Genomic DNA, 25,420 nt, shown 5'->3' with positions numbered 1-25,420 from the left:
ATATGGCCACTTTTTTCGCAGTTGAAACATTTAACCACACCATCATTTTTCTTACGCACTTCTGTAGATTTTTCTAAAACTTTCTGCATGTTGTCAATTTTTTTTAGTAATTGGTTCACTAAGTGTGTTCTTCTATTACTAGTTTATGAGCTTTAAATGCTTGATGGCTAACCAGAGATGCTGTTTCCTGTGTCAGAGCTTACGAAACGTTTCCGCAAATGTCAATTTCGGACATGCTATTCGCTGCGTTAGCGTGTAGTGTTATCTCGTATTCCATTGACAAAGGTCTGAATTTTTGTGTCTTCGATGCATTCCATGGATTTATGTGCATAAGCTAAGTGAGCTAATCTATCAATATCTGTAGAAACTCCTGCAAATCGATTTGAAAGATTTGCTTCCTGTGCTCACTACCATACCGTCTTTCTATTGCACCCATCAACGTTTCATAACTATTCGCCTCGCAGTTTGGAATAGTCTGTAAAATCTGCACTGCAGATTCTTTTAGTGCAACGAACAATGCAGCTACTTTATCTTCATCGTTCCAATTATTTGAAGATACCGTCTTTTCGAATTGAAGCTTAAAAACATGGAACGAAACAGTGTCATCAAAGGATGAAGGTTTTACCTTGGCAGAAGCTGTTGACGTAATTGGCCCATTTAATTGTAGCTCGCGGAGGCGATATTTTAATTCATCCACTTCAGTTTTAATTTTATCCCGCTCTTCCGAAATCTGTGACTTCTGCTGTTTGTGAAGTCACTTGTGCTGATATACGTGCATCTCGCGCTACGAACCGCTCTTCCAACTGCGTTACTAACGAGGACAATTGGGAGTGTTGTGCCAACATTTGTGATGACACCTCTACTTTTTGTTGGGTTACACATGCATCCTGCTCTTTTAATTGTGTCGATATTTGCGTTGACACCTCTGTTATATCTGCGTTGACATACGTGCATCCTGCTCTTTCCCCATCTGCGATATTGCAGCAAAAATCATGTTTATGTCCACCATCTTTGACGAGCGTTGAGCCTCTTTCTTTTCTTCCATCTTTGTTGTCCTCAACATTAATGTTTTCCGCCTCCATGGCCTCTCTCAACCGTGATTGTAATTCAGTTTTTAATATATTTGTCGCTAAACCACGATGCCCCAGCTCCTTTTTCAGTTGTATAACCTCCAAATCGTTAAACTTAGCCATTTTCAATTAATTATCTCTTTGGGAATTTATTTGACAATCCCACTTCGGACACCAATTGTAACGGATTTGTTGATAAATCATCTACCTTGTAACTCACTTTTCAGTTCGATCACTGGATTGTTAAATTAAAGTCCCAATTTAATGCTATACACTTATTTTTATTTCTAATTCCAACAACTTAACACTAATTGCTCGATATTCGAGTTTACAACTTATTGCTTATAGCTTAATTGCTCTTTATCATTCTCATCATCATCTCATCCTGAAAACTACTAATTTCGCTATCTAGTTGGTTCTAGCAAGTTCTCGTCAATTTTGATTTGTTCTGGCATTCGTGTTCGCAACAATATTGTAACGGATTTCTCGATGAATCGTCTACCTTGTAACTTACTCTTGAGTTCGATCACTTGATTGTTAAATTAAAGTCGCAATTTAATGGCTATACACTTATCTTTATTTCTTATTCCAACAACTTAGTACTTATTGGTCGTTATTCAAGCTTAAAATTTCTTTCTTATGTCTCAATTGCTCTTAACACGACATCACTCAACACAACTAGAACTGTGTTTGCTGCACAATCTGGCAGCCCTTAGATAGTACATCTTAAATAATACTTCGCACCTAGAACATTCTGGTAACTATGAATTTGCTGTCTAGTTGCTTCTGGCAATTTATCGTCGGTTCGATTTAGTTCTATCATCAATGCTCGTCACAGTATTATAATAATTGGGGTTGTACAGTCAACGGCGACGTGCAAAAGAATCAAAGTGGAAAAACCGTACTATATTTTCATCGACCGACCGAATAACAAACACTGGTATGCTCCTGTTAGCAGTTCATTAGCGAATGATTTATTTTATTAGTTGATCATATGTATATACTTACATATTGTTCTCTTTAGTTCTTCAGTTCGGAGATTCACCCTCATTCATGGTCACAGCGTTGCGGTGGCAGGTTGTCGTCAAGAATGATCACTAAAGCCCCCTCAATGAGATCATGTAAAGGTGCTGTCCATTTGGTGCGGGCACGTAGTTCATTGCCGATCAGCGGTGCCAAAAACTTTGCTTGATTGCAATGATTATGTTGTAGCGGTCAATATGTGAGATGTTCTTCAGCTCTAATGAGCGCTCAGGCAAGCCACGGAATGAATCACCTACCAAAAAATGTCCAGCTGTCAGTGCCCGAAAGTCATTAGGATCTGATGGACGTGAATTAAGAATTGCTTCTACTTCTACAGCAACGGTGCTTAGCTCTTCGAATGACAACTTAGTGTTTGCTAATGTGCGATTCAACCAGAGAACGTAAATGAACGAGAAGGTGAAAATTGAATTTTGTATGATGCTCGATTGGACGGCCAACAGAGCTGAAAAATTAAGATCAGGGAGTTCACAATTTCTTGTAGTATTTGATGTTATTTAACAGAAATGGGAATTTATAACAACGTTCTCTTGTAGAAATACGTATCTCCCAACATAAAGAGAAATATAAAATACTTTCAACAAAAAATACAAATGCCACTTCACATATGCATGATTCTTTTTTGTCATATTATATATACGATATTTATGATAAAAATTTATAAAATATGATTTTTTTTGCACAAATGAGGCATGATAAAACCGAAAGATTATTATTATGAAAAAATATATTTTACTTTCTTAATAATTTTTTAATTTCAATTGTTACAGAATTAATAGTATATGTATGTACATAGGTACATCAATATGTTATATTATATAATATAATAATATATTATCACTTATCAATAAATACATGTGCGCGCACTGGAGCTGACGATAGTTGAAGTGCACAAGTACGGACGTGTTTTGTGAGTGTCCCAACCTATGGAACATAAACAAAGTTTTACAAAAGTGTTTAAAGTCCGCAAGTGCGCGAAAAAACAGACTGCAAACGCAACTAGCAAACCGGCACTAAATTGAATCGACAGAAAAGTCGTACAAGCGGTAAGTGCTATTTCTATTTCAAAATATTTATTTATTGTCGGGCAAAGGTCCGCACAAAAGGGAATACGCAAAGAGCGCTCTCTCAGCTGCTCATATTGCCGTCTCCCTTTCTTAATTCCTTTTACACCCTCTTGAAACCCACAATCCACATTGAGAGAAATTCCTGAGGCCTGATCCTGAGGAATCTCTGCTCAACACCAGCGCTAGAGGATTTCTGTTTATGTGGCTAAAAAATGTCAACTAAAGCAAAAACAGCAAATCCCATAGCAGACACCAAGGAGAAAAGTGAAATGGCTGGAATTAGTCCATTTACACGGAGCAGCAAAACTGCCCGATCACCCGAGCGACGGGTGATAACGCCCAGCGTACAATCGGTCAACACTGCAACGCCAACTGCGCTTGATATGACCCTTTGCAATAAACCAACGCGAACAGCTGATAATTTGATCGTAGTCAATCTGCCATCAACACAAAGCAACACTAAAACTGACCCCATCATAAACATGAGCGAAGGAGAGAACGTGCTCACTGCATTGGGAGTGCTCATAGATGAACTAATTGCTCTCACACATGGCCAAAAACAAAGACATGTGAACCAGAATATGAAAAATATCATTGATAGGATATCGCAGCTACAAAAACAAGCACTAGCTGAATTCAAAGAGTCAACCACCCACTCAATCATCCAGCCGAAAAGAGGCCGCACTATGCACACTGATGAACCAATAGAAGATGAGCACACGCAACAACAAATTAAGCGAACATGCACAAACTCGCCAAAAACTCGCGCAAATACAAATTTGATTGGTCAAGCTAAGCGATCAATAATAACAAATGACCGCGCTATACCTCACACTTTTGAAGGCGCTGTAAATCCACCATCAAAGAGACCTAAGGAAACCCAACAAAATAAAGGTAATAACCCAAATGACCCTCAAAGTCCAAAAACACTGCCGTGGAATATTGTAGCTAGAAAAGCTAAATCGCAAACCGCAAAACCCCCAAAAACAAAACCCCAGGCGATATTAATTTCTAAGAATGGAAATCTTACTTATGCCGAAATTCTTAGGAAAATTAAGTCCGATTCTACACTCAGCGAATTCGAAAAGAAAGTTACCCGAATTCGTAAAACACAAGGCGGTGAAATGCTGCTTCAACTAAGTGGTTCAGCAATGTCAGCCGACTCGCAGGAAACAATGAGGAAATGCCTTGGTGACCAAGCAAATATAAAAGTTCTGACCCAGGAGACACTTATAGAGTGTAAAGACTTGGATGAAATTACAACCAAGGAAGAAGTACTTTATGCTCTACAGAGAGAGTTGGGTAACAACGATCTGACGATTTCAGCTATAAAGAGCCTAAGAAAGTCCTACAGAGACACTCAAACAGCGCTTATTAAACTCCCAGTTGAGAATGCCAGGAAACTACTTCAATCCAAGAAATTAAAAGTAGGGTGGGTAATATGCCGTATCAGAGAATATAGGCAGCCACAACGGTGCTACAGATGCCTCGACTATGGCCACACAGCGAAAAGCTGCGAAAACGAGGACAGGTCTAAACTATGTAGAAGATGTGGTGCGGGTGAACACCAGGCTACGGACTGTGCCAAGAAGCCAAAATGCATGCTTTGCTTGAAAGCTGGCTCCAGTGAAACTGATCACTTTACTGGGAGCGTCAGATGCCCGGTATACAAGAAAGCGGCTCAAACTCAAAAATTAATATGAGGTGTTTACAACTTAACCTAAACCACTGTCAAGCAGCACATGACCTATTAAAACAGTCAGTGCTTGAGAAGCAGATCGATGTGGCCTTACTCAGTGAACCCTATAAAATCGTTGAAGGTGCCAACTGGACGTGCGATTCGAGGAATAAAGCGGCGATATGAAAATGCAACCCTAACTCTCCACAGCTGGAAAACCCTTACCCTTCAAATGGCTTTGTTCGAGCAACAATTAGTGATGTTAATATCTATAGTTGCTATTTGCCTCCCAGTATCAATGACGAAGAATTTAAGAACATCATCGACTGTCTAGTGACTGATGCCAGAAGTAAAACTAATCTAGTAATAGCCGGCGACTTTAATGCCTGGGCTATTGAATGGGGTTGCAAAAGAACTAATAGTAGGGGTAAAGCCTTACTAGAAGCCTTTGCTTCCCTTGACCTTGTGCTCTTAAACACCAATCAACCCACATTCAACAAAGATGGGCGGCAGTCGGTGATAGATCTGACTTTCGTCAAATCTAATCTTGTCCGTAGATCTAAATGGAAAATAAGTGATCATTATACCTTTAGCGATCACTATGCCATTATATTTGAAATAAATGTCGCACACATACGGCAGAATGTACCGACCCTAGTGAGATGTTCTTGGAGAACTAAAACGTTCGACCCTGACCTCTTTGAAGAGACCTTTAGGCCCACTGTGCTACAAGAGAACCCGCTTTCGGCAAATAGTTCCGCCTCCATAATTATGACCCATCTTAAAAAAGCATGTGACGCATCAATGTCCAAACATACACGACGCAATCATCACCCTCCAGTATATTGGTGGAATGACACAATTGCCAAACTGCGAAAAGCATGCCAGCAGGCAAGACGTTCATATCAAAGGTCACGTGGCACCCCTGACCATATACCCCTCCAAAGACTTTTCAAGGACAAGAGGAAGCTATTAAAGCAGTCCATTAAGAAAAGCAAACGAGAATGCTTTCTGAAACTCTGCGACGACGTTGAAGATAATGCATGGGGGCTAGCATATAAGGTGGTAATGGCAAAACTCCGTTCTCGTGGGCAAATGCCGACCTCCCCCCCAATGCTGGAAAGAATAGTATCGGTACTTTTCCCAACCCGACCACTGCATTCCCAACTTCATCAAGCGATTATAGAAGTAGCCCCAGATATACCGTCTGTTACGAACGAAGAGGTCCGAGAAGCATGTGACCGGTTAAACCCATCTAAAGCCCCGGGCCCAGACGGAATACCTAATTTAGCGCTGAAAACAGCGATATCTAAGAACACAGACCCCTTCCGAATTATGTATGACACATGCATTAGGGAAGGTTGCTTCCCTAAGCTATGGAAAAAGCAGCATCTAATATTACTGCCAAAACCAAACAAGCCTTTGACAGACCCGTCCCATTTCCGGCCACTCTGCATGTTGGACTCCGCTGGAAAAATCCTTGAGCGAATTGTATACCGACGCCTAAACAAAGCAATCGATGACGATGGCGGATTATCCCCGAATCAATTTGGATTCAGAAAAGCAAGATCCACCATCGACGCGGTGACCCTAGTAAAGACACTGGCCGAAAAGGCAATTAGTGGAAAAAGATGGAAAGGCGGCACAATACAATATTGCATGGTCGTAACACTCGACGTTAAAAATGCTTTTAACTCAGCATCTTGGTATAGCATATTAACTGCCCTAAAAAGTTTCTCCGTGCCTCAATACCTTTACAACATAATCGTCAGCTACTTTAATGAAAGAATTCTGAGCTACGACACAAGCGACGGCTATAAGGAATATAAAGTCACCGGTGGTGTACCACAAGGATCTGTACTCGGACCGTTACTCTGGAACATCATGTACGACGGAGTACTGCGACTAAAGGTACCCAAAAATGTTCACATCATAGGATTTGCAGATGACATTGCTGTTGTGGTGACAGCTAAGCACATAGAAGAAATTGTTGCAATAACCAATGCAGTAATATCTTTAATTAATGATTGGCTTGAAACTAATGGACTTACCCTAGCAGAGAGCAAAACGGAAGCCGTGCTTATTACTGGCAGAAAAACCCGAGAGACTGCTACATTCAGAATAAAAGGTGCGTGTATAACTACACAACCAGCGTTGAAATACTTAGGAATTGTTCTTGATGCAAGACTTTCCTTTAAAGAGCATTTAGCCTACACCTGCGAAAAAGCTTCAAAAACATGTAGAGCCTTAACCCGAATGATGCTCAATACCCGTGGACCGAAGCAAAATAGGAGAAGACTCCTGGCTGGAGTTCTGAAGTCCGTCACTCTATATGGCGCCGAGGTTTGGGGAAAAGCACTCGAAACAAAATCTTACCGACGTGGCCTTTTTTCCATTTATACCATTTGCGCACTCAGAGTATGCTCAGCTTTCCGTACAGTGTCAGAAGATGCTGCCCTTGTAATTGCGGGCTTACACCCATTAGATCTCTTAGCCAAAGAGACCAAAAAGCCTGTAACGGACTTACCACCCAGAACCGTAAAAGGAAATGCCCGAGCGGAGACGGTGGAGAGTTGGCAAAGACGATGGGAAGTCAGTCAAAAAGGACGTTGGACTTTCCGACTGATTCCCAACATTGACCCATGGCTAAAAAGACCACACGGCGAGGTAGACTTTTATTTAACTCAAATCCTGACAGGGCATGGCTGTTTCAAAGCATATTTGAAACGCTTTCAACACGAAAATGATGATATATGCGATAAATGCGGTGGCGAGACAATTGAGAATGTAGAACATACGTTGTTCCATTGTCCGCAATACGAGCAAGAGAGACGATTCCTCAAGAGTGCATTCGGTATAGACCCAACCCCCGAAAACTTAGTAGACCAAATGGTGGAATCAAAAGCTAAGTGGGATGCGGTGTGCGAAATAGCCGCCAAAATAATGAAAACCCAAAGAGCCCGAGAGCAGCAGCGGAGAAGAGAACTCCAAAACTTAACGGACCACTAGAACGCGGACCAAACAAACGCACTAAAGGGGAAGGGTTTGGCGACAAACATTGCACGGGGCGGGTTTAATACCAACAGAGGTGGGGCCAAGTAAATGCAACTTGTTACTGAATGCATTGAGACTACTACAAACGTATGAGCACTCAACTCAACCATCCTCCCGACGGAATACTTGACGGTGGTACCGGGGGGAAAGGTACATGACGGTAGGAGGTTTAGTTGGATTAAAGTTCCACACTGACGTGGGGTTCAGGCTTTCGATGCTTCCTCCTCGTAAAAAAAAAAAAAAAAAAAAAAAAAAAAAAAAAAAAAAAAAAAAAAAAAAATGTGCGCGCACTGATCTATATGTATGTATGTATGTACAAATATGCATACTTGTATGACATTGCAAAATAAGTAATGCATACGCAAATTCACATATACATATGTATATATGCGAACAAATGTAAGTATGTGAGCCAATAGAAAAAATACATTGTTATACAAAAACAACAATTCTTTCAAATAGCATGAGCAGCGTCAGAAATCAATATGGCAGTCAAATTGACAATTCCTAAATTTGTAGTAAATCACACAACAGCAACATTTTCATTCATAAACGCTGGCGCACATGCAATAAGCTAAGTCGTTTCATTCATAAAAGCAAACGCCTTACACATCTCTCCGAGCATGCGTTTCGCCACGATGGCAAAAGCTAGAAATCATAAATTGAACAACTTTTTTATGTTCCCTCTTGAAGGGAAAAGTGACAACCCTGCAAGCCCACAAAACACAGAAAAAAGTGACAAAAGTGGCAACAAAGCTTTTGTCGATTTAAATTATTTTACAATTCTAAAATATTTTTCCGTGACTCGCAAAAATCTGCGTCAATATGTATGCATGCTTATATATAAACATACATATTTACGATGATTTGTGGGCAAAGCTGTTAGAGCGGTGACAATCGGCGAACGTTCGTTTATTTTTCGAGAGATCTCGAATTTTCTACCAACAATATAATGTTGTGACGCTTTGTCGTCGCGTCAGTCTTTCGACAGATTGACTCTTTGACATAAAAGCAAAGAACGTGAGCTTCGATCATTGGTTGACCGTGCCCACGGAGATTTCACATGAAGTAAGGAGTGTACATATTTACATGTTGTTTGTAAACTAATTTACAAATATTTTTCTTTCATATTTCTTTACATGTACCCATGATATGAAAATGCTGACTGCAAACACAATTCTGTACTTTAATGACTCCATAATGGTGTCAAGTACATGAATTATTTTAAGAAATCAAAATACTTTATTAGTAATAATTTAAAAGTATTATGATATATTTAAGAAATATATCAAAATACTTTATTAGTAATAATTTAAAAATAAAGTAAAAATAAATTAACATAAAATAATTTAAAAAATAATAAATAATAGTTCAATAAAAGGGAATATATTTCAAGTGGCATATCAATATTCCCAGTTTGGCATACATATTATATTCTCTTCAATAGTCACCTTTGGGAATGTTAAGAAAGCAATACGTGTACAGATTCACCGCTGTTATAAAAGCGAGAAATGTTATTTGTTTCTACTAAGTGTGAGGTGAACTCCCCGATAAAATTTTACAAATGTTCGCTATCGAACCTGCACCTTCTCGTTCTTCTAAGTTTTCTGATTCCACAACCCTTTTGTGATCTTTATCACGGCTTCCCAGAGGCCGTCGAAATGAGGTGCTCTGGGTGGAATGAAATGAAAATAAATAAAATCAGAGGAATAATATTTGTGGATTTAATTTAACGTTTCATTCTGGAATAAGAATTGTTTGAGGTCCTTTAAATGGTTAGATGCGCGCACATCGATATGCACAGCTTTAGTTACGAAGCACACAAATACAGCTTAGTATGGGTTGGTAGGTTGTTTTCCTTGAATTCGAAGATACATATGGGTTTATCGGTTCACAAAAGTCGATTCCCCAACGTTCAAATTGACTTGCAGATGTACGGCGTGTAGTTGGTAGTGGGCACTGGCTTTTAACGAACACAATGCATGCATTAACGACCGATGCGATGAGCAACATCTCCAGCGTTGACAATCAAAAATTCGAATCTGGTAAAGGCGACCAATGCCTTTGGGCTTCAGTAAAATTTGCGTAAATGTAGGTATGGAACGTATGTTAGTAAAAATTTTAGACTCGGAGGCTTCTGAGGTAAGTCCGAATAATATAGACGTCCACCAACCTTCACGAGTTCAGAAATGGAGTGAGAAACTTCAAGTTACTTTTTATAACTTGGTTTTTGCAAAGTAATTGAATGTCGTATGAAAAATATTGTTGCTGAATATTGAAGATAATGCAACATGATGCTCGTCGTAATTCGTCAGGACATGACGATATGGTGGTTTTCGTAAGCTTTTGTCTGCATTTAACCGAAAGAACCAGGCGATGAAGCACAATGCAGATAGGAGCTTATGCCATCAATGACATCGACCAAGTAATTTGCCTCCTTAACTACAGCAAATGTGTTCTTGCTTTCCTCTGCGTTCTCAATCTATATGTCGAGCTCAATATTGCATGTGTGTGTCAGTGCATTTTCCCGCAAAAACTCAGGGCCAGAAAACCTTATCGAAGATTTGAGCTCAGTATTCTCCTTAGAAGGCACGTACCTTCATTGTACACTTGCAGTCAGTTCTTGTATGTCAAATACCCTGTTGCCCACGAACGTTGACAGCGTACCAGGGTGTTGTTTTAACCAATTAAGAACTAATAGCGAATCAGTCCAAAATAAAGTAGTTAAGGGAACAGAGGTGAATATATCATCTACCTTAGAATACAGGCGAGCGAGAAGGTAGGCACCGCAAAGTATGCAATCAATTTTTGTATTCTGCATAAACTAAAGGTAGGCAGCGACAACCTTAGCAAGTGTGATGGCGTGGAAACAGGAGTTGGAACTGTTGTCTCGGCGTAGCTAACTGTAAGGTTCCTTTCCTCCCCAAGTTGTGCCTGAATGCAAAGTTTGGCTGTGACATAGCTATCCTCCAAATCTGCGCTACCTGTGTCTGATGATCCAAATTTTCAATGTCAGCAGCCGACACTATAACTCCTCATGCGAAGGTTTTTCATCAGAGTCCTTTGATACCTCAACCAGAGAACTTAAAACAATGAGAAGGCAGGTTCGACAGCTAACAATTTGTAGGAATTTATCAAGGAGTTCACCACATATGCACGAGAAACAAATAACATTTCTCGCTTTTATAACAGCGGTGAATCTGTAAACATACGCTCTCTTAACATAACCAAACGGCGAATATTGAAGAGAATACAATATGTATGCCAAACTGGGAATATTGATATGCCATTTGAAATATATTCCCTTTTATTGAACTATTATTTATTATTTTTTAAATTATTTTATGTTATATATCAAAATACTTTTAAATTATTACTAATAAAGTATTTTGATATATTTCTTAAAATAATTCATTAATTGTACTTGACACCATTATGGAGTCATAAAAGTACAGAATTGTGTTTTGCCGTTGGTATTTCACATTCATGCTTCAATTTTTCTTTTCAAATGCATGTGTAAACATATGTAACAGGACATACATATATTATGTCGTTTACACATTTGTATGTATTTTTATGTAGATATGTACACTCATTACTTCATGTGAAATCTCCGTTGACACATTTTTTGCTTTTATGTCAAAGAGTCAATCTGTCGAAAAACTGACGCGACGACAAGCGTCACAACATTGTGTTGTTGGTAGAAAATCCGAGATGTGCCATACACACTCTTACAAACATACATCGCATATGGGCAAGTGCAAAGTCAATGTGTGTACAAAAAATTAGAACGTACTTACGTAAATTCTTTGAAAAATACAGTCAATCCCGGTTAAGTGCCAAAACCAAAGATGCAGATTTTTTATTAGATTAGATTAGATATTAGATTATTTCTATGTATTTAAAAAAAAATTACCGTTTTCTTTAAAAAATTAAGAAAAAAAAAGTGAGATGCAGCAAGACACCGGCAGATAAGAGGGATTGGAGGAGTGATACTTAACCGGGGTTTACTGTATACATAAATCAGAGGAATATTAAATATTTTCTTTAAAAAGTTTCTTGAATTGTAAATCGACAAATTTACTATGTTGTCACTTTTATTCTAAAATATTTTAATACTCATATTTGAGGGGTTGTCACTTTTCCCTTCTAGAGGGAATATCAGAAATTTGTTCAATTTATGATTTTTAGCTTTTGCCATCGTCGCGAAAAGACGCTTGTAGGCAAACGCATGCTCGGGAAGATGTGTAAGGCGTTTGCTTTTATGAATGAAACGACTTAGCTTATTGCTTGTGCGCCAGCGTTCATGAATGAAAATGTTGTTGGTGTGTGATTTACTACAAATTTAGGATTTGTCAATTTGGCTGCCATATTGATTTCTGGTGCTGATGCTATTTGAGACAATTGTTGTTTTTGTACAACAATGTTTGTATTTTTCCTATTGGCTGACGTACTTACATTTGTACGCTTAAATGTATGTAGATTTGTGTATGCATTACTTATTTTGCGCGGTCATATGCATATTTGTACATACATACTTACATATAGAGCAGTGCGCTCACATGTATTTATTGATAATTGATAATATATTATTATATTATATAATATAACATATTGATGTACATACATAAATTATTAATTCTGTAAAAATTGAAATTAGAAAATTATGAAAATAGTAAAATATCATTTTTTGCATAATCTTTCACATTTTATCAATGTAGCATTTGTGCAAAAAAATAATAATTTATCAATTTTTCATCATAAAAATCTTTTATATGGCAAAAAATAATCATGCATATGTGAAGTGGCATTTGTATTTCTTGTTTTCTCATTCATTTCATTTCATTTTTCTCTTTATATTGGTAGATACGTATTTTGTCAGAGAACTTTGTTAAAAATTCTCATTTCTGTTAAATAACAGCAAAACTATACAGAAAGTGGTGAACTCCTTGATCTCAAATTTTCAGCCAACCAATCGAGCATCATACAAAATTCAATTTGCACCTTCTCATTGTTTTAAATTCTCTGCCTCAACTATAGATTCAATACGTGATATTATACTGGTATATTGCGTTTTATATTAGCGCGTTTGCGTTTGGAGTGTTTAAGAAACATCATCCTTTTTACGCTTGTTTTTGGATATGCCTAATGTAAAATGAAGAGAATAACTATCAGTGGAGAGCGATAGAGAGAGCAATAACGAAGTTGTATGCAACCCATTAACAATGCGTCGTATGAGCGATTAGTACAGACAGCCTATGCAGAAAAAAATAAAGAATGCATATGACTAATAAGGTGAGTGGCAATAATTGTTGGTAGCAGCAGTGCAGTTTAGCGATGGTAGCATAGCATTTAAAGTAATTTTGTTTTTATACGTACGCTTTCCAGTGAGCGGTAAATTCAGCAACAATACAAGACCTTAATCTTACCAGGCAAATCATCCGATTACAAAACAGTTATATGCAAATTCAACGGTAACCACAAGTCCAGGTGACCTACCAACAACTGCGAATATAACTGCAACGCACTTATGAAATGTATAATAATATAAATATAGTAATATTAGAATTATGTTTTAATTACCGCACGAATCAATAGTATTTGATGTTATTTAACAGAAATGAGAATTTATAACAACGTTCTCTTGTAGAAATACGTATCTCCCAACATAAAGAGAAATATAAAATACTTTCAACAAAAAATACAAATGCCACTTCACATATGCATGATTCTCTTTTGTCATATTATATATACGATATTTATGATAAAAATTGATAAAATATGATTTTTTTTGCACAAATGAGGCATGATAAAACCGAAAGATTATTATTATGAAAAAATATATTTTACTTTCTTAATAATTTTTTAATTTCAATTGTTACAGAATTAATAGTATATGTATGTACATATGTACATCAATATGTTATATTATATAATATAATAATATATTATCACTTATCAATAAATACATGTGCGCGCACTGCTCTATATGTATGTATGTATGTACAAATATGCATACTTGTATGACATTGCAAAATAAGTAATGCATACGCAAATTCACATATACATATGTATATATGCGAACAAATGTAAGTATGTGAGCCAATAGAAAAAATACATTGTTATACAAAAACAACAATTCTTTCAAATAGCATGAGCAGCGTCAGAAATCAATATGGCAGTCAAATTGACAATTCCTAAATTTGTAGTAAATCACACAACAGCAACATTTTCATTCATAAACGCTGGCGCACATGCAATAAGCTAAGTCGTTTCATTCATAAAAGCAAACGCCTTACACATCTCTCCGAGCATGCGTTTCGCCACGATGGCAAAAGCTAGAAATCATAAATTGAACAACTTTTTTATGTTCCCTCTTGAAGGGAAAAGTGACAACCCTGCAAGCCCACAAAACACAGAAAAAAGTGACAAAAGTGGCAACAAAGCTTTTGTCGATTTAAATTATTTTACAATTCTAAAATATTTTTCCGTGACTCGCAAAAATCTGCGTCAATATGTATGCATGCTTATATATAAACATACATATTTACGATGATTTGTGGGCAAAGCTGTTAGAGCGGTGACAATCGGCGAACGTTCGTTTATTTTTCGAGAGATCTCGAATTTTCTACCAACAATATAATGTTGTGACGCTTTGTCGTCGCGTCAGTCTTTCGACAGATTGACTCTTTGACATAAAAGCAAAGAACGTGAGCTTCGATCATTGGTTGACCGTGCCCACGGAGATTTCACATGAAGTAAGGAGTGTACATATTTACATGTTGTTTGTAAACTAATTTACAAATATTTTTCTTTCATATTTCTTTACATGTACCCATGATATGAAAATGCTGACTGCAAACACAATTCTGTACTTTAATGACTCCATAATGGTGTCAAGTACATGAATTATTTTAAGAAATCAAAATACTTTATTAGTAATAATTTAAAAGTATTATGATATATTTAAGAAATATATCAACATACTTTATTAGTAATAATTTAAAAATAAAGTAAAAATAAATTAACATAAAATAATTTAAAAAATAATAAATAATAGTTCAATAAAAGGGAATATATTTCAAGTGGCATATCAATATTCCCAGTTTGGCATACATATTATATTCTCTTCAATAGTCACCTTTGGGAATGTTAAGAAAGCAATACGTGTACAGATTCACCGCTGTTATAAAAGCGAGAAATGTTATTTGTTTCTACTAAGTGTGAGGTGAACTCCCCGATAAAATTTTACAAATGTTCGCTATCGAACCTGCACCTTCTCGTTCTTCTAAGTTTTCTGATTCCACAACCCTTTTGTGATCTTTATCACGGCTTCCCAGAGGCCGTCGAAATGAGGTGCTCTGGGTGGAATGAAATGAAAATAAATAAAATCAGAGGAATAATATTTGTGGATTTAATTTAACGTTTCATTCTGGAATAAGAATTGTTTGAGGTCCTTTAAATGGTTAGATGCGCGCACATCGATATGCACAGCTTTAGTTACGAAGCACACAAATACAGCTTAGTATGGGTTGGTAGGTTGTTTTCCTTGAATTCGAAGATACATATGGGTTTATCGGTCCACAAAAGTCGATTCCCCAACGTTCAAATTGACTTGCAGATGTACGGCGTGTAGCTGGTAGTGGGCACTGGCTTTTAACGAACACAATGCATGCATTAACGACCGATGCGATGAGCAACATCTCCAGCGTTGACAATCAAAAATTCGAATCTGGTAAAGGCGACTAATGCCTTTGGGCTTCAGTAAAATTTGCGTAAATGTAGGTATGGAACGTATGTTAGTAAAAATTTTAGACTCGGAGGCTTCTGAGGTAAGTCCGAATAATATAGACGTCCACCAACCTTCACGAGTTCAGAAATGGAGTGAGAAACTTCAAGTTACTTTTTATAACTTGGTTTTTGCAAAGTAATTGAATGTCGTATGAAAAATATTGTTGCTGAATATTGAAGATAATGCAACATGATGCTCGTCGTAATTCGTCAGGACATGACGATATGGTGGTTTTCGTAAGCTTTTGTCTGCATTTAACCGAAAGAACCAGGCGATGAAGCACAATGCAGATAGGAGCTTATGCCATCAATGACATCGACCAAGTAATTTGCCTCCTTAACTACAGCAAATGTGTTCTTGCTTTCCTCTGCGTTCTCAATCTATATGTCGAGCTCAATATTGCATGTGTGTGTCAGTGCATTTTCCCGCAAAAACTCAGGGCCAGAAAACCTTATCGAAGATTTGAGCTCAGTATTCTCCTTAGAAGGCACGTACCTTCATTGTACACTTGCAGTCAGTTCTTGTATGTCAAATACCCTGTTGCCCACGAACGTTGACAGCGTACCAGGGTGTTGTTTTAACCAATTAAGAACTAATAGCGAATCAGTCCAAAATAAAGTAGTTAAGGGAACAGAGGTGAATATATCATTTACCTTAGAATACAGGCGAGCGAGAAGGTAGGCACCGCAAAGTATGCAATCAATTTTTGTATTCTGCATAAACTAAAGGTAGGCAGCGACAACCTTAGCAAGTGTGATGGCGTGGAAACAGGAGTTGGAACTGTTGTCTCGGCGTAGCTAACTGTAAGGTTCCTTTCCTCCCCAAGTTGTGCCTGAATGCAAAGTTTGGCTGTGACATAGCTATCCTCCAAATCTGCGCTACCTGTGTCTGATGATCCAAATTTTCAATGTCAGCAGCCGACACTATAACTCCTCATGCGAAGGTTTTTCATCAGAGTCCTTTGAACCTCAACTATAGATTCAATACGTGATATTATACTGGTATATTGCGTTTTATATTAGCGCGTTTGCGTTTGGAGTGTTTAAGAAACATCATCCTTTTTACGCTTGTTTTTGGATATGCCTAATGTAAAATGAAGAGAATAACTATCAGCGGAGAGCGATAGAGAGAGCAATAACGAAGTTGTATGCAACCCATTAACAATGCGTCGTATGAGCGATTAGTAGAGACAGCCTATGCAGAAAAAAATAAAGAATTCATATGACTAATAAGGTGAGTGACAATAATTGTTGGTAGCAGCAGTGCAGTTTAGCGATGGTAGCATAGCATTTAAAGTAATTTTGTTTTTATACGTACGCTTTCCAGTGAGCGGTAAATTCAGCAACAATACAAGACCTTAATCTTACCAGGCAAATCATCCGATTACAAAACAGTTATATGCAAATTCAACGGTAACCACAAGTCCAGGTGACCTACCAACAACTGCGAATATAACTGCAACGCACTTATGAAATGTATAATAATATAAATATAGTAATATTAGAATTATGTTTTAATTACCGCACGAATCAATAGTATTTGATGTTATTTAACAGAAATGAGAATTTATAACAACGTTCTCTTGTAGAAATACGTATCTCCCAACATAAAGAGAAATATAAAATACTTTCAACAAAAAATACAAATGCCACTTCACATATGCATGATTCTTTTTTGTCATATTATATATACGATATTTATGATAAAAATTGATAAAATATGATTTTTTTTTGCACAAATGAGGCATGATAAAACCGAAAGATTATTATTATGAAAAAATATATTTTACTTTCTTAATAATTTTTTAATTTCAATTGTTACAGAATTAATAGTATATGTATGTACATATGTACATCAATATGTTATATTATATAATATAATAATATATTATCACTTATCAATAAATACATGTGCGCGCACTGCTCTATATGTATGTATGTATGTACAAATATGCATACTTGTATGACATTGCAAAATAAGTAATGCATACGCAAATTCACATATACATATGTATATATGCGAACAAATCTAAGTATGTGAGCCAATAGAAAAAATACATTGTTATACAAAAACAACAATTCTTTCAAATAGCATGAGCAGCGTCAGAAATCAATATGGCAGTCAAATTGACAATTCCTAAATTTGTAGTAAATCACACAACAGCAACATTTTCATTCATAAACGCTGGCGCACATGCAATAAGCTAAGTCGTTTCATTCATAAAAGCAAACGCCTTACACATCTCTCCGAGCATGCGTTTCGCCACGATGGCAAAAGCTAGAAATCATAAATTGAACAACTTTTTTATGTTCCCTCTTGAAGGGAAAAGTGACAACCCTGCAAGCCCACAAAACACAGAAAAAAGTGACAAAAGTGGCAACAAAGCTTTTGTCGATTTAAATTATTTTACAATTCTAAAATATTTTTCCGTGACTCGCAAAAATCTGCGTCAATATGTATGCATGCTTATATATAAACATACATATTTACGATGATTTGTGGGCAAAGCTGTTAGAGCGGTGACAATCGGCGAACGTTCGTTTATTTTTCGAGAGATCTCGAATTTTCTACCAACAATATAATGTTGTGACGCTTTGTCGTCGCGTCAGTCTTTCGACAGATTGACTCTTTGACATAAAAGCAAAGAACGTGAGCTTCGATCATTGGTTGACCGTGCCCACGGAGATTTCACATGAAGTAAGGAGTGTACATATTTACATGTTGTTTGTAAACTAATTTACAAATATTTTTCTTTCATATTTCTTTACATGTACCCATGATATGAAAATGCTGACTGCAAACACAATTCTGTACTTTAATGACTCCATAATGGTGTCAAGTACATGAATTATTTTAAGAAATCAAAATACTTTATTAGTAATAATTTAAAAGTATTATGATATATTTAAGAAATATATCAAAATACTTTATTAGTAATAATTTAAAAATAAAGTAAAAATAAATTAACATAAAATAATTTAAAAAATAATAAATAATAGTTCAATAAAAGGGAATATATTTCAAGTGGCATATCAATATTCCCAGTTTGGCATACATATTATATTCTCTTCAATAGTCACCTTTGGGAATGTTAAGAAAGCAATACGTGTACAGATTCACCGCTGTTATAAAAGCGAGAAATGTTATTTGTTTCTACTAAGTGTGAGGTGAACTCCCCGATAAAATTTTACAAATGTTCGCTATCGAACCTGCACCTTCTCGTTCTTCTAAGTTTTCTGATTCCACAACCCTTTTGTGATCTTTATCACGGCTTCCCAGAGGCCGTCGAAATGAGGTGCTCTGGGTGGAATGAAATGAAAATAAATAAAATCAGAGGAATAATATTTGTGGATTTAATTTAACGTTTCATTCTGGAATAAGAATTGTTTGAGGTCCTTTAAATGGTTAGATGCGCGCACATCGATATGCACAGCTTTAGTTACGAAGCACACAAATACAGCTTAGTATGGGTTGGTACGTTGTTTTTCTTGAATTCGAAGATACATATGGGTTTATCGGTCCACAAAAGTCGATTCCCCAACGTTCAAATTGACTTGCAGATGTACGATGGTAGCATAGCATTTAAAGTAATTTTGTTTTTATACGTACGCTTTCCAGTGAGCGGTGAATTCAGCAACAATACAAGACCTTAATCTTACCAGGCAAATCATCCGATTACAAAACAGTTATATGCAAATTCAACGGTAACCACAAGTCCAGGTGACCTACCAACAACTGCGAATATAACTGCAACGCACTTATGAAATGTATAATAATATAAATATAGTAATATTAGAATTATGTTTTAATTACCGCACGAATCAATTTTTTGTTTGTTAGAGTATTTTCGTATATTTTTTTTAAATACTATAATATTTGGGAGTGTGCACTCAACGGCGACGTGCAAAAGAACCAATGTGAAAAAACCGTACTATATTTCCATCGACCTACCGAATAATGAACTCTGGTATGCTCCTGTCTGTAATTTATTGGCGAATGATTTATTTCAATAGTTGATCAAATGTATATACATAATGTTCTCTACACAAAGTTTGAGAATATAATAAAAAAGATATTTACGAGGACAATGCATGTAAGTGCGTGCGTATGTGTATAAATGTAAGCAGTGAACTGAATTTACAAATCCTTTCAGCTGCTTTATTATAGAATGTCTTCTTTTCCTCTTCTGGATGGTTAGTATTAAACCCCTGTGTATATTTATTTCGGTACTGCCGTTGCCCTTGGATTTGTCTCTGCGATGGTTCTGTACGATGTGGTAATTGAGATTGCCGTAATCTTGACACCGACTCATGTCCTTTCTATTTTGTTTGCAAAGTGGAGATTTCTTTGTTTATGTTGTATCTTTTTCTCTGGATTAATGCTCCTTCTGCATTTATTTTGTTTTTCATTGAAAGATGCAAAATTTGAAGCGGATAAATATCTGTCCCTATTTGATTCTACCTCTTAGGCTAATGCGCAGGCACTAGGTAGGTCACTGGGATAAGAAGCAAACAGTATGTCGCATAACTGTCTTTTAAGGCCTGATATAAAAACTCGTAACGCATCTGCTCTATACTTTTCGCAAATTGATTCTGCTATTTGACCTTCTTGAGTCATTATAATTTGTTCTCAACCTCATTGAAACATTGAATCACAGAAACCTGCACTTACCCTGTCTTAAGGTGGAAAGTTGTTGTTCAATTAATTATATGCCCTATATAATTCTTCCGCATATGTGAAGTCTAAACTCGCATTTATTGATATAAATATGCTAAAATATCAATGCATTATCAGCAATATCCTTTATTTTGTTACTAATTATTCCAACTGCTTAAAAAGTTCTCGAGCTGCCTTGGTAATTTTTAAATACTTCATATGCTGTATGGACGGCCTGTCACCAGGACACATAGGAACTTATTTGTCCATAACATTCTGGTAATGATTTTACCAGCTCAAGGTGCGCCTCACACTCCACTTGGAGTAATATTTTTACTGGTTCGAATGGTTGTGGAGTTTTCACAATGGTTAGGGTGGTTATTTGGTAAGTCTGTTGTTGTTGTTGCAGGGCGCCTGCATTAAGACCGTTAATTGATTGGCGTCCATATAATTCTCCTAGAAGTTTCTAAATTACTAATTTTTGCTATCAAGTTCTTTAAATTGTGGTTTTGACTCATTAAAACGTCGTTTATACAAAATAGAATAACAACACTGTCACCGTTTTTCCTTAAAGCTAACTATTAGGTTTCTTTTATGAAATATGCTTTATATTTTTCTTAACATCAACAATTTTTTTGTTTTGCAATTTATTTACTTACAATGCCAAAAACCATCAAAGACATTATATTTTTATCAGTATTTTCTTCGTAAGTTAGTTAGTTTTAACTTAGTTTACTAGGAGATATAAGATCCCAAATGTGCCTCTCCCCTTCTTCGGGGGTTCACTTCTTCAACCTGTTGATAAAGTGAAATACCTAGGGCTTATCCTCGATAGAAAACTTTCCTGGAGGCCAAACATTGAGGAGAGAGTTAAGAAGGCATCGGTCGCCTTATACTGCTGCAAAGGGGCTATAGGGAAAAGGTGGGGACTCTTACCTAAGGTGGTGTTCTGGCTCTACGAAACCGTAGTTAAGCCAATAATGTTCTATGGTGTGTTCGTCTGGTGGAGGGCGCTCGAAAGGTCCACACTGGCTAAAAAGCTTAAGCGGGTCCAAAGAGCGGCGCTCATCGGAATCTCCGGTGCACTGCGGACCACACCTACAATAGCTCTTAATGCTATTTTTAACATAGCACCTGTGGACATTGCCGGTAAGTGCATTGCTGCGAAGTGTGCTCTAAGGCTCAGGGAAGCTGGGCTTTTGAAGAGGTCCGAACAAGGACACTCCGAAATTCAATCCTCCTTCAGTTGTATTCCGGAAAATTTAGATCATTGCGTCACTGAGGCCACTCAAGGCGGCTCCTTCTCCGCTCATATTCCAACGAGGGACATGTGGATGGGAAGAAGCCGCTGGAGCTCTCCGTCAATCTTAGCTTCAGGCTACCAGACCACTGTGGTGTTTTCCAGGCGGAAGTGGCTGCTATCAAGGTGGCGGTAGTAGTAATGTTACTTAGTGCAGCCTCGTTTGTAGAAGTGAGCATCCACTCCGATAGTAGGGCGGCAATACTAGCTTTGAGCGCGCGAACCGTGCAATCAAAGCTAGTCAAGGAGTGTCTGTCCTCACTTGAGATAGCAGCTGGCTATTTCAACATCAGGCTCGTTTGGGTGCCTGGTCACAGCGGAATCGCTGGAAACTGCAAGGCCGATGAGCTAGTCAAGGGGGGCACCCTTGCCCCGCTCACATCGGAATGGGATCGAGTTGGATCTCCGTTAACGTCTTGCGTTCTCACTCAGCAGACGCTGGTCGATGACCAACTCCTGTGCGACCGCGAGATCCTTTTGGCCAAGAGTGGAGCGCAGGACGTCGGGGGAACTCCTCGCCCTGAGAAAAGTGCATCTCGCCGCTTAGAGTACTACCCGATGCTAGTTGCCAAAGCTGCATGGAGGAGGGCGAGGTGGAAACATCCCGTCACTTTCTCCTCCAATGTCCGGCTTTCGCTAGGCTGAGATTGAAATTTCTGAATACTTAGCCGAAATGGATATTGGCCGCCTTAAAAAGTTTGTTGCAAGCCCAAAGCGTTTCGTCGACTTATAAGGGTCTTTTGATCCAGATTACAGGAGTTTTGTAGGTATCACAACGGATCGGCGTCTTAAGCTGTCCAAGTGGGATCCTCCTTGGGATCGACCTTCTAACCTAACCTAACCTAACCTAGTTAGTTTTAAACAAACTCTTTTTTTTTACAAATTCTTAGTATAAGTTTTCACATTTTAACTATACCTTTTAAACGAGCACTCTTCCTTACAGTTTTACGGCTGTAGAATAGTCCATTATATCGTGGAATGGCGTCCTTATATGATTTTTATTTAGACGATTTTTTCATACTCACGTTTGGTGACAGGTTTTTTGTAATGCACTTCTGAGTCTGTTAGAACTCAACTTACATTTCACTTACAGCTATAACTTAACCTACGCTACCGTCGGTGCTCTCTCTGTAGCTACCAGCCGTAGTCGCTGGGAGTGTGGCGAGTCAGCGAATCCCACGACTTATGTTTTTGGGATGGGGTTACTAGGTTCAGCGTTTAAGCAGACAATACAGACTGTGGAATTTGACTGCCCTCATTTTGGGTTAACTTGTAGCAGTCCCCAAGCAGCAGTTGGTATCTCTGCAAAGCAATTGAAAATATACCCTACCAATTCACTACGTTTACAATTCACATTTGTAACGTTTCACCATTTTTTTTTTAACTCAAATATTTGTGATGAGAGCAGCAACATTCATCATACATGTTTTTTTAATGCGTAAAAAAACATACATAAAAATATAACATTTTTCGTTAATAATGGCTGGCATTATTGGGAAAATTTTTTTGATGATATGGTTTCTAAATATTATATTATTTTATTTTTTTTAAAGAATCCAAAAGCGGTTAAAAAGAGGTAAGTACTTGAAATTTATATTATTTCTAAAGAATTTATTAAGTATAATATAATATGCCTAAAAGAGTGAAGGCAGTTATTAAAAATAAAGGTTTGTCAACCAAATACTAAAAAAATTTAAGTTTTTCTCAAGTTTATGAAAATAGAATATTTCAAATAAATATTCTACAAAAATTGTATTCCTATATCGTAATAATTTTTGTTTTATTTGGCTCTGAACGCAAAATTATATGAATAATTTTCCTTGTTTCTAACGGGTTGGCTGAATAATCAGAATCAAGTACTTGTAAGGAAAACTCTCTCATTTGACGAGGTATCTTCACGAAATTAGTCACGAGTTATTGTTTAAGGCAACAATGTATTCTCCGCAGAAATTGTTCAGATCAGAACACTACATCATATAGCTGCCATACAAATTGAATGATCCGAATCAAGTTCTTGTAAGGAGCCTTTGTATTTATGAAGGGTATTATAGCTTCGGTGCAACCGAAGTTTACTTTTTTCATGTTTAATAGGTCATTTGGGATCTTTAGAATGCTTCGTTAGAAAAGCTGCTTCAAACCGTTATTTATACGGAGCATTCATTTTACTCATTTCACGGCAGGACGTGTTACGTTAAGAAGATCGAAAAAATGGATTGAATTGAACGCATCAATCGCAATTGAACATGTGTTAATTTACCAAAAATACAAACAGTTTTTCGCGAATATATTTTAGTAGTCATAATGGTATTATTTAGTGTTTCTTTCAAATATTTTTTTATACTCTCTCAACATATTGCAACAAAGAGCATGATAGTTATGTTCATCTAATGGTCGTTTGTACCAATTAAAACTAATCGAGATAAATAAATAGTTATGAACATATAAATGACTGTCTGTTTGTTCGTCTGTGCAAGCGATAACTTGAGTAAAACTTAAGATATCTTAATAAAATTTCGTACACGTGTTCCTTGGCACCCAAGGGGGGTTGGTATTGCAGATAGGTGGAATAGATCCATTGCCACGGCCACAAAGTGCCGTTAAGCGAAACTATATAAAGTGCCAAAACTAAGCACCAAACTAAGGCACAAAACTGTAAGTTAGTACCAGGAATCACAGCAAAAATATTTTTATTATTTCCCATACACTCCACATCCTCATATTAAGGTTTTGTTGAAAACTACTCAAAGCAACTTACTGAATAAATACGCCACCAGCATTAAATTTCATCACCGGCTTCATAAGAGTAGGCATAATAATTGAGTCTTGGGCGTGGCACTGCCCACCTTTAAGTGAAATCATATACCTCAGGAACTATTTGACCGATTACAAATCAACCAAATTTGGTGTGAAAGGTTACCCAGCCATTCCTATCCCACACTGTGAAAATGAAAGTATATGTATGAACTGATTTATACATTATTGATTTTCAAAACCGTACAAAACAAATTTGTTCAACCCAACATCAACCAGAAAGCAAAATTTAACACAGATGTGATGAGAGCATAAAACATTTCGTCGTATTTGACTTATTCTTCAAAAACATTGACGTTGTAATTGGAAATATAGTTAATAAATTTATAAAGTATTATAAACATTCCTGTACTGTATTTTACACATTGACGAATATTTTCGGTAAAAAGTCAACTATAGGCATTGGGGTCCACATATTCAATACCTAGTGGCTTATACAGTTTTGGTTCGATTTAGAAAATTTCTGCTCGCAAGGTGGAATACTTTAAACGCATTATTCACGCAAAGTTTTACCCCGATTGTTGCCTGCATTGCAGTGGAAAGTGAAAGAATAATAGCATAAACACAATATGGGCGACGGCGAATATTCGTCGTACTCGGCGATGCCGTCGGACGGATTTTCGACGAGTGTTGCCTCCGTGTAAAACACAATACGGACGATTTTCGCCGCAACTGTCAGTGCTTGGGAGTCTAAAAAAATATGAATCCGCGTATTTTTCGATTAATGCAAATTTTAAAAATGTTAAATATAATGTTAAACATGTGTAAGATATACATAGATTTTAAATCGCGTTCAAGAAGAAGATGGTGGATACGACCCGTGAATTTAACAAGAAAGGAATTAGGGTTTCATGATACTTGTTTTAAACCGCTGAAATCTATGGATAAAGAGCACTTTTTCCAAGCAACAAGGATGATTTGTCACAAATTTAATGCTCTTCTTTGTTTATT

The 25,420-nt window shown here is 37.0% G+C and overlaps 1 long non-coding RNA gene across 1 annotated transcript; it reads right to left on the bottom strand.

Moving 5' to 3' along the window:
* Positions 1 to 1,882: 1,882 nt before the first annotated feature.
* Positions 1,883 to 11,208, bottom strand: LOC138856218 (uncharacterized). The gene is made up of 3 exons (XR_011395337.1): positions 10,666 to 11,208; positions 2,079 to 2,346; positions 1,883 to 2,018 (listed from the first exon to the last, which is right to left on the bottom strand). It is a non-coding gene; the product is annotated as an uncharacterized lncRNA (long non-coding RNA).
* Positions 11,209 to 25,420: the final 14,212 nt, after the last annotated feature.

Source organism: Bactrocera oleae, chromosome 3 (genome assembly GCF_042242935.1).
Source record: "Bactrocera oleae isolate idBacOlea1 chromosome 3, idBacOlea1, whole genome shotgun sequence".
Taxonomy (NCBI): Eukaryota; Metazoa; Arthropoda; class Insecta; order Diptera; family Tephritidae; genus Bactrocera; species Bactrocera oleae.
This window is presented reverse-complemented; position numbering and strand designations above follow the sequence as displayed.